The sequence below is a fragment of the Microtus ochrogaster genome, linkage group LG3 (genome assembly GCF_000317375.1).
Source record: "Microtus ochrogaster isolate Prairie Vole_2 linkage group LG3, MicOch1.0, whole genome shotgun sequence".
In the NCBI taxonomy this organism is placed as follows: Eukaryota; Metazoa; Chordata; class Mammalia; order Rodentia; family Cricetidae; genus Microtus; species Microtus ochrogaster.
The window spans coordinates 44,355,073-44,364,010 of record NC_022029.1 but is presented as its reverse complement, the minus strand read 5'-3'; the positions used below and the strand labels follow the sequence as shown (position 1 = coordinate 44,364,010).

Below are 8,938 nucleotides of genomic sequence, written 5' to 3'. Positions count from 1 at the left end.
AGTACTAGCTTCCATAGTCCTGAGGGTGCTGAGTAAGCTGCCAAACAACAACAAAAAAGCCATCAACAGTCCTACCCAGCTGTGAAGCTTATGAATCACAACAATGAGGAGTACAGCAAGATAACCCCAAGGATGCAGCAGCAACACTTTTATCTTAGGGGATAACCAATAGTATCTAATCGAACTTAAGGTCCACTCAGTAGGAGGGAATCCAGGCTTGGTGTTGTAAACCTAGGAGTGAACCCACGGCTGTCACTTTCCCTAACTACATTCTAAATACCAACTTTTATAGCCACAGATGAGTGTAGCTCTCACTCCTCATTGAAGAGTCTTCATTTGTAGCAAATGGAGGCTGGTCAAAACACAGAGGGCTGCTGATGCTGAGGAGGCCATCCCCAGTGGATATAGCTACACAACAGCCTCTGCACATGAGGCTTGGGAGATATCAAGGAAGAGGGGCAATAAGGATTCTGAGGGCCAGAAGACCAGGAAGTCTGCTGCAAGATTGATATCTTTTAGATATGAAAGGGGTCCCCAAAATAAGATCACCTAACAACATTGGCACCATGACATGACCAGATGTGAATGACATGTGAATGTCGGAAATCTCACTAGGCCCTACTCCTAGATGAGGAGCTACACAGGCCATTAATGGCTGTTGGAAAAAGGGGAGTCAGTGTTCTCCAGAAATGAGCCCACTGATAGGTTATCCAATCCCAAGTGATCAGAGCTAAACAAATACAGATATAAGGAACATTATCTCTAAATTAACATGGGCTGTATTTACATATGCACACACATATATAAAACAATAATTTAAAAAGAAGAGATCATGAATTTGAGAAAGGGTGAGGGATGCACAGGAGGAGTTGGAGTCAGGGGATAGAGGTTTGGAAATTATGTAAATATATACTTATGAAAGTCTCATAAAAATTTTAAAAGAAACTTCCAGAAATCAAGAAAAAGAAACTCTTAAAAAAAATGGGCTAATTTTTAGCTGCCTCTCAGAGGTTGGAGGCAAGTCCCTATTGATGTAGGCATCATACACTTCAGAAATAGGACCTAGAGGCTCCAACCTGGATCTGACCTGAGAGCCTCGCTTCCCAAGGACTAGCCTTCATAGCATCAGAAGGTATTATGTGAGCTTCCAGTGGAGGGGAACAATGGATAGTCCTACACAGATGTGATGCCAGTAAGCCATAACAGTGACCAGCATGGCAAAGCATACCTGAGGGTGCAATAACGGTACTGGCATCTTGGTGGTAACCAACAGCTGTCTAATTGGACTTACAGCCTGATCAACAGGAAGGAAACCATGCCTGACTGGAATCTATCCAACCTCTGGGTGGGGTGGGGGGCTTGGATCTTAAAGGAAAATATGATGCTCCCTCTTTTCTAAACCAACACGATTCCTAACGGCATTCTGAATACTTATTCTTATACGCGCAGATAAGGGGAGCTCCCACCCTTTTCAAGAAAGCATCACTTTGCAGCAGACAGAGGCCATTACAAAAATCCACATCTGGTCAAAATACAGAGAACAACCGATCATGAGGTGCCCGACCTGAACAGATACATCTACAATACATATTTAGGACCGGGGAACATCCAGGGAAAAGTGGAGGGGAGCCAGAGGACCAGGGAAAATGCTGTGAGATTGTGACCCGTAGAACTGACAAGCAAATTTCACTAATGACACCTCAATAATATAGCTGCCTAAACAAGACCTGAATAAAGACAACAGTAATAGATATGCTAATGAGGAAGGGAAAAGTCTCACAGGACCTCATCCCTAAACAAAGAACTACTGGCAACTAAATGCTGAGGTCAGAAGAAACAGTTCTCCAGGGATGAGCCCTAAAATCATAAACATACAAGTGACACTCAATAGGAAAAGCGAGTTGTACTAACTGTGAGTGTGTGTTTGTGTGTGTGTGTGTGTGTGTGTGTGTGTGTGTGTGTGTATGAAGAAGAAGCCATGAATCTGAGAGGGAACAAGGGACATAGGAGGGGTTGGGAGGAAAGAGAAGGGAAGAAATGATGTGATTATATTTTAATAAAAAAACCAAAAAACTAAAAATAAAATAAGGAGAAACTAGTCAAAAAATTCAGAGAGCTTATTAAGGAGACTATCTGGATAGTAACTAAGCAAATAAAAACTACTCAACATTATTAGTCACCAGGAACATGAAAATTAAAGTTACAGTAGGAAACTCACATCTTTAAAAATGGTCCATAGGAAAATACACCAGCAGCATCTAGTTCTTACAAAGCACTTGAATGTATTACTAATGAGACACAAAATGGGGAAATTGCTCAGAAAACATGATAGTAAGATGGGCAGTTTCTCATGAAGTTGAACATGTATGTGTCCATATGTTTGCCTTAGAGAAAAAAATAAAACGAAACATAAATGCAGTTTCACCCAAGAGCCCAAGAGCTGGTTTTAAGATAGTTACAGCAGAGCCGGGCGGTGGTGGTGCACGCCTTTAATCCCAGCACTTGGGAGGCAGAGGCAGGTGGATCTCTGTGAGTTCGAGACCAACCTGGCCTACAGAGCTAGTTCCAGGACAGGCTCCAAAACCACAGAGAAACCCTGTCTCGAAAAAACAAAAAAACAAAAAAAAAAAAAGATAGTTACAGCAGTGCTACTATAAAAAAAAAATAAAAAAAAAAAGCACTGGAAATCCCCAAATATCCTTCACTGAGCAGTTGGATAAACCAACCGTGTTTAGGGAAGTTAACTGACCAGCAGTAAAAAGGAGTGAATCATAGGATTTTTCAAAATAGGTGCATATAACAAACCTACTTGTTAGTGAAGGAATCAAGAAAGTTAAACTCATTTTTATAAAATTCCGGAAGACAACACCACAGGGAAGAGAGCGCATGTGTTACTACAGCCTAAGGCAGGAGGATTGGATTACTAAAATCCAATCTGTGGAATTTTTTTTTCTGAGAGAGAATTGTCTTACGGTTTCCTTTTTAAATCTTTCAAGCTTTTATTTAAGTGTGCTGACTTGAGGTGTCGACGGACTTGAGGTTTTGTTAAAAGCAGCCACTTCCCGGACTGCACATAGTCCGCAGAAATAACCCACTCCTCCAGCATGTCTGTTCCGATTTTACCCTGTTCAACTACACACTGTATTTGAAGCTTTCAAGTTCCATCTCCCACCGGAACCAATGTAGAAAATCCCTACACCAAAGCCATCAGCTCAGCTGCTTCCAACACACGCCTCTAATTCTGTCATGTTTGTCTCATCATCGCAAGGTTTCACATCCAGCAAGATGGGAGACTTGGCATCAAGTGCAGGCTTTTGGACTTTCTTTGATTCATACTGCGGAGCTTCTTCGCTTCTTCATTTTCTTTCTCAGATCCAAAGAGATCAATGCCATCATCATCTTCCTTAGCATCCATAGCTCCGCATCCTGTTATGTTTCCCACATTGGCAAGGCCACGCTTGCTCAAAGATGTCATCATTCTCAGCAGGCTAGCTTTGTTGTAATTATACCAAGGGAGGACGTGGCACAAGACAGTGGGCCAGAGACTGCTTTAAATGCTGCCACATGGGCTTCCAGGGCTCATACCCCTCCATGTAGCTCTTGTCAGGTAATGGTTGAGCACCGCGAGGCCTGTGGGGCTTTCTGGGTCTCTGAAACCCTTGGTGTCGGGAGCTGGGAGGCCGCCAGCACTGAGGGAAAAAGTGAATGTCGTATATCTTGGTGGGACAACTGTGGTTTTTGTTTATTTGTTGTTTTTGTTTTTGGAGGCAGGGTTTCTTTGTGTAGCTGGAACTCCTTGTGTAGACCAGGCTGGCCTTGAGCTCACAGAGATCCTCCTGCCTCTGCCTCTCAAGTGCTGGGATTAAAGGTGTGCACCACCACCAACCGATGATGGCAACTGTTATCCCACTCCGAAAAGCTCCCCACGCTCACAGAGCTGTATACCAAAGAGGTTTGTTTTTATCATATGTAAAATTTAAAAGGATTTTTTGAAAACTAGGCGATTGCAATATAAAATAGACTTTCAAAACACTGAAAAAAATCTTTCCTGCAAAAACAATGAAAAAAGTGCCTAGAAAGAAATTCAGAAAAATTTCCAAAAATTGGGTGAGAATTTGAAAAAAAAAAAAAAAGATGATGAGGGTGATGGGCCAAAGATGGCACTTGTCTCTGGACTACTTTCCAGACCTCAAACCAACACCTGCCCTTGCTCCCTGGACCCTTTAGGGAACCTTCACATGCAGAGACCATTAGGGGCAGCAGAGATGCTAAAAATCCTACATTCAAACCCAGAAGGACCATAAGCAGTAAAAGCAACCACAGTGGCTTCCCCAGCCTTTGGCATTTTTTGCACATGTGGGCTGCTTGCATTGTTGAGCTCACTTGGGTTGTGGGTGGCAAGGAGAGTGGGGTGATGTGACCGCTGAAGCATTCCAAGTGGGTGCTGTGCAGCCTAAGCTTTAAGCTTGCTTAGGAGACCCTGCCTGGGGTAATGATGTGGTCCCCGCCACTTTTTAGGGCACTTTATGGCTATGCAAAGGGAGCTTCCTGGGTGAGCTTGAAACTTATGGCTTCCGACAAACTGTCTCCTGACTGCAGGCTGGAGACCAGGAGCGTGTGAAAATCTGAAGAGTGCAATTAAATGAAGTTGTGGCAGGATGCCTGGCAGATTGGAGATCACAACAGGGGAGGGATGTGGAGGGATGTGGATGATGGAGTGTGGCGGTAAAGGAAAGGGCTTTTTCGTGTGAATGCTAACCGATCTTTACCTGATTCCTCTCTATTGACCTTCCCTCTCCGTTTAATTTTTTTTCTGCCCTCTTCCTTCTATCCTTCTGGAATTAGCATTCTCCACCCACCTCCAGCCTCTCTTCCCCCTTTTCTCTTGGACTTTGTACACCTTACTCTTTTTCTCGGGACCTGTCAACAGAGTGAAATATGCACAGGTAATTTAACAGAGAGGCCACGGAAGGAGTGAAGGGTGGTGTGCTAGACCCTCCGTCTGCCATAATAAATTCCCAACAATGCAGTGGCTTAGATCAACACAAGTTTACTCCCACCGGTTTGGAGGCCAAAGGTCCAAAATAGAGTTATCTGGACAAGGCTGCAGGTTCCAAGAGAGAATAGGCCTTGCCACTTGTAGGCAGAGGTCCAGGCATTCATTATGCTGTGGCTGCTTGACTCTGGCCTTTGCATCCTACCAGCATGGCCAGCTCCCACTGTGCCACTCCAGAGTGGCCATTGTTTGTGACAGTTTGTGGCCAGTTATGCAGACTCCACCTGGAGAATTCACGGGGTGCATCATTTTTAAACCTTTAATGGCAACTGTAAAATCCCTATTCCTAGCATGACCATATCATAATCATACATTTGAGGACCTAGGGTGTGCTTTTGGGGGAGCTCACCTCACCTGCAGTTAGCGTTAGTTTTATTTATTTATTTTTCATTCAATAAAGTACATGCTTACTCCTGGTGAATGATTACTTAGCCCAGAGCTGGAAGAAAAAGAAAAAGGAGTGAGGCCAATTCATTGGTAACTACCTAGGAAACTGACAAGCCTGAATAGTTCCAGCCATCAGTCCAAAAATAAATAAAAAGAAAGAAAACCAGAAAACATCCGAAGAAGCAAGCCAATACCAAACAACCACAATAAAAAGAAAGGCAAGATGACAATAGCTCAGTCCTGTCACGAAGTAAGTGTGGCTGAGGGATCCAGATGAAGAAACAAGACAAGCATATGCCTCACGACTAATGAACAAGAACAAGGAAACTGGTTGTGATAGGAACATAGACAACAGCCATGAAAAAAAATAAGCCCAGGAAGATACAGAAACTTAATGTTTGGCCTTGCCACGTAAGCTCGAGGGTCAGAGTTCAGTGCTCGGAACACTTGTAAAGAGGCCAGGTAGAGTAATGAGCTTGAACTCCCAGCCCCGGGGAGGTGGTGGCCAGTGAGTCCTTGATACTCTGCTCACTAGCTGGCAGGTCTAGCCTGATTAGAGAGGCTTAGTCTAGTGAGAGACTGTCACACAAAGCAGGTGGATATCTCTTGAGGATTGAAGGCTGAAGCTAACCCTGACCTTCAGACAAAGGCAGACACACATGCTCCTATACCTGGACATAGCCATGCACCCACGTGAACATGTGCCTATACACACCCTCTCAAAGAAGTGTGATGTTTAAGATGAAACTCACTTGTATTAAGAGAAATGTGACTGAGGCCACTTTGATGTGTGCTTGTATACACACCCATGTTATACACACACACATACACATATGTGTTATATATACACATATGTCTGGCACAGGTGACCTAATGAGATCAGGACATTGCTGCTCCTGTGGTCATTCTCTTCCCACCAGCAGGAGGATAGATCAGAGTTGCCTCAAGTTGGGGGTGGGATACAGAAAGAATAGAAGCTGGAAGGGCCCTCAAGTACTGGATTTTATGCTATGGACGCCATTAGATTGTCCTAATGTTTAGTCAGGTGATGGTGGTGCACACCTTTAATCCCAGCACTTTTGGAGGGAAAGGCGGGCAGATGCTTGTGAGTTGAAGGACAGCTTGGTCTACAAAGTGAGTTCCAGGACAGCCAGAGTTACACAGTGAAACCTCGTCTTGAAACACCATAACCAAAACAAGCAAAGAAAAGAAGTTTGGCGGTAGATCTGTAAGGAGTCAGTAAAGGTTGAATGAAGCCTTGGGCTGGTATTCTGAGCCAGCAGGATAGATGTCCTCAAAGAGAGCAAGTGAGTGTGTGCGTGTGTTCGTGCGTGTGTGTGTGTGTGTGTGTGTGTGTGTGTGTGTTTTTGTGTGTGTATAACTTTGGGAAAACAAGTTTCTATCCTTTAAGCCACCCAGCCTGTCGTGTTTTGTTACAGCAGCCCATGGAAACTAATAGCCCAGTACTATCCATCGACCCCGCTTTTGGAGCCAAGAAGCTGTGAGATAACCCACAAGGGGTTTGGAACCAGGTGCGACACCCTGACTAGCACCAAGAGTGTGTGGATGCATGAACAATGAACACCCTAGCACATACAGTTTTTGTCCAGCTCCAATAATATGAACTCGGTTCCCAAATGGGCAAGTTGTTCAGGACGATGGATGAGGTCAGTGTTCTGGTCTACTCAGCATATGTGGGAAAGCCTGAACATAAACATTTGGGTGAGTCTCCTGATCGGCAAATTAAAAAAACGGGGAAGGTGAGGGTCAGAGGAATAGAAGGAGGAAGGGGGAAAATCAGGTTCTATTTAGTGAACTTGATGTCCGTTCCGTGTTTACCATTTCCTTGGCCAACCAAGGAAGACCGTGCTACTGTCTCAAGGGAAGCAGCCAGTGGGCTGACAACATTGAGCTCTGTTGCCGTGGAAAGAACATTCCACACTTGTGAAGGTTTGTCTGGATAGAGCAGCCTTCCTCCATTATAGCCCGACTGTCAGAGAAGAGAAGCTGGGAGAGAGCCCAAAGAACCTGCTGGTTGAAGAAAACATTCTAGTTTTGTTAAGATTTTAGGATTCAGGAAGGCAGAATGTCAAATCTAATTGTCTAAGCTGTGGATTGGCTCAGGTATGTTAGTCCAGAGGCAAAGCTTAGTCCCTCACAATGTGGTGCACCTTGAACACCTTTAGAAAACAGCATAGCCAGAAGCATCCATAGGTCCAACATCTGAGCCAGACCCAACCAGAATCTGCCTTGAGTTTATTGGAATGTATTTATTACAGGCCGACTTCCAGATCTTGTTTTCCTTCTGTACCTGAAGTTTTAATCCACTGCCTAGGGCCTACTAAATACAGTGAATAATTAGAAGAATGGGTAAACTCAGTAAATATTTGATGAGTAAATAAATGAGCAAATACATGAATAGCATCTCTGGGGCTTGAACCTATGAGATGTGCGACACGCGGATGACTTAGGCCTTTCCATCTCTTTGTCTCAGGGGCTCCTGTGTACTCTACACAATGGGCTTGTTGAACTGCACCGAGGCTGTAAATCCCAGAAATCGAGGATAGTGGATGAAGAGCACTGTATAACTAAAGCCATCGGTATTCCCACGGGTAGAGGGGCGATGGGTGAAATCTCCCCTTTGTTCACAGGAAGCCTCGTCCCCATGTCTCCGTGACTGACAAAGAGTGACAAGCGACTTTTCCCCTCAATGCTTCCTGGAGCTGATTGTGTTAGTTCTGAAGGGTTAGCCATGGTCACACAGCCCTTTCTGATTTTGCCCATCTAGGGAAGGGATAGGTGCTAGGACACTTCCTTTTGAAACTCTCGAATAACCCATGAGGAGCTGTGGGGATGAGAAGGTTTCCTACTATTTCTCCTGTCTCTAGGATCAGAAATGCAGGCAGAATTCTTATTCCCAGGGTTTTAGATTATATATACATATGTATACAGACACACATACACACACACACACATATATATATGCACTATGTGTTTATATATATTCTTCATTTCATCTATCTATCTATCTATCTATCTATCTATCTATCTATCTATCTATCTATTATATAACTGTCTATATGAAGAAATGAAGCATTCTATGCACAAGCATAAAGCAGTTGTCCTAGCTTGCCTTTTCTGTCACAGTGATAAAACACTGACCAAAACTAGCTTTGGGAGAAATGATTTATCTCAGCTTACAGTTCATCATCATCGAGCGAAGCCAGGCAGGAACTCAAAGCAGGAACCTGGAGGAAGAAGCTGAAGTAGAGGCCATGTGAGAAACAATGCTTACTGTTTTGCTCCCAACAGCTTGGTGACCTTGCTTTTTTATACAGCCCACATGTCAGGGGTAGTACCACCACCCTTGGTATTTTGGGCTCTCCCACATCCAGCATTAATCAAGAAAATAGTGCCCAATCAATCAGTCTGTTGAAGAGGATTCCCTCTTCCTAGGTGGGTGAGTTGTGTCAAGTTACCAAATAAACAGCCCAG

The 8,938-nt window shown here is 44.0% G+C and overlaps 1 pseudogene; it reads right to left on the bottom strand.

Moving 5' to 3' along the window:
- Positions 1–2,999: 2,999 nt before the first annotated feature.
- LOC101984115 lies at positions 3,000–8,657 on the bottom strand (annotated as a pseudogene).
- Between the last annotated feature and the right edge of the window lie 281 nt (positions 8,658–8,938).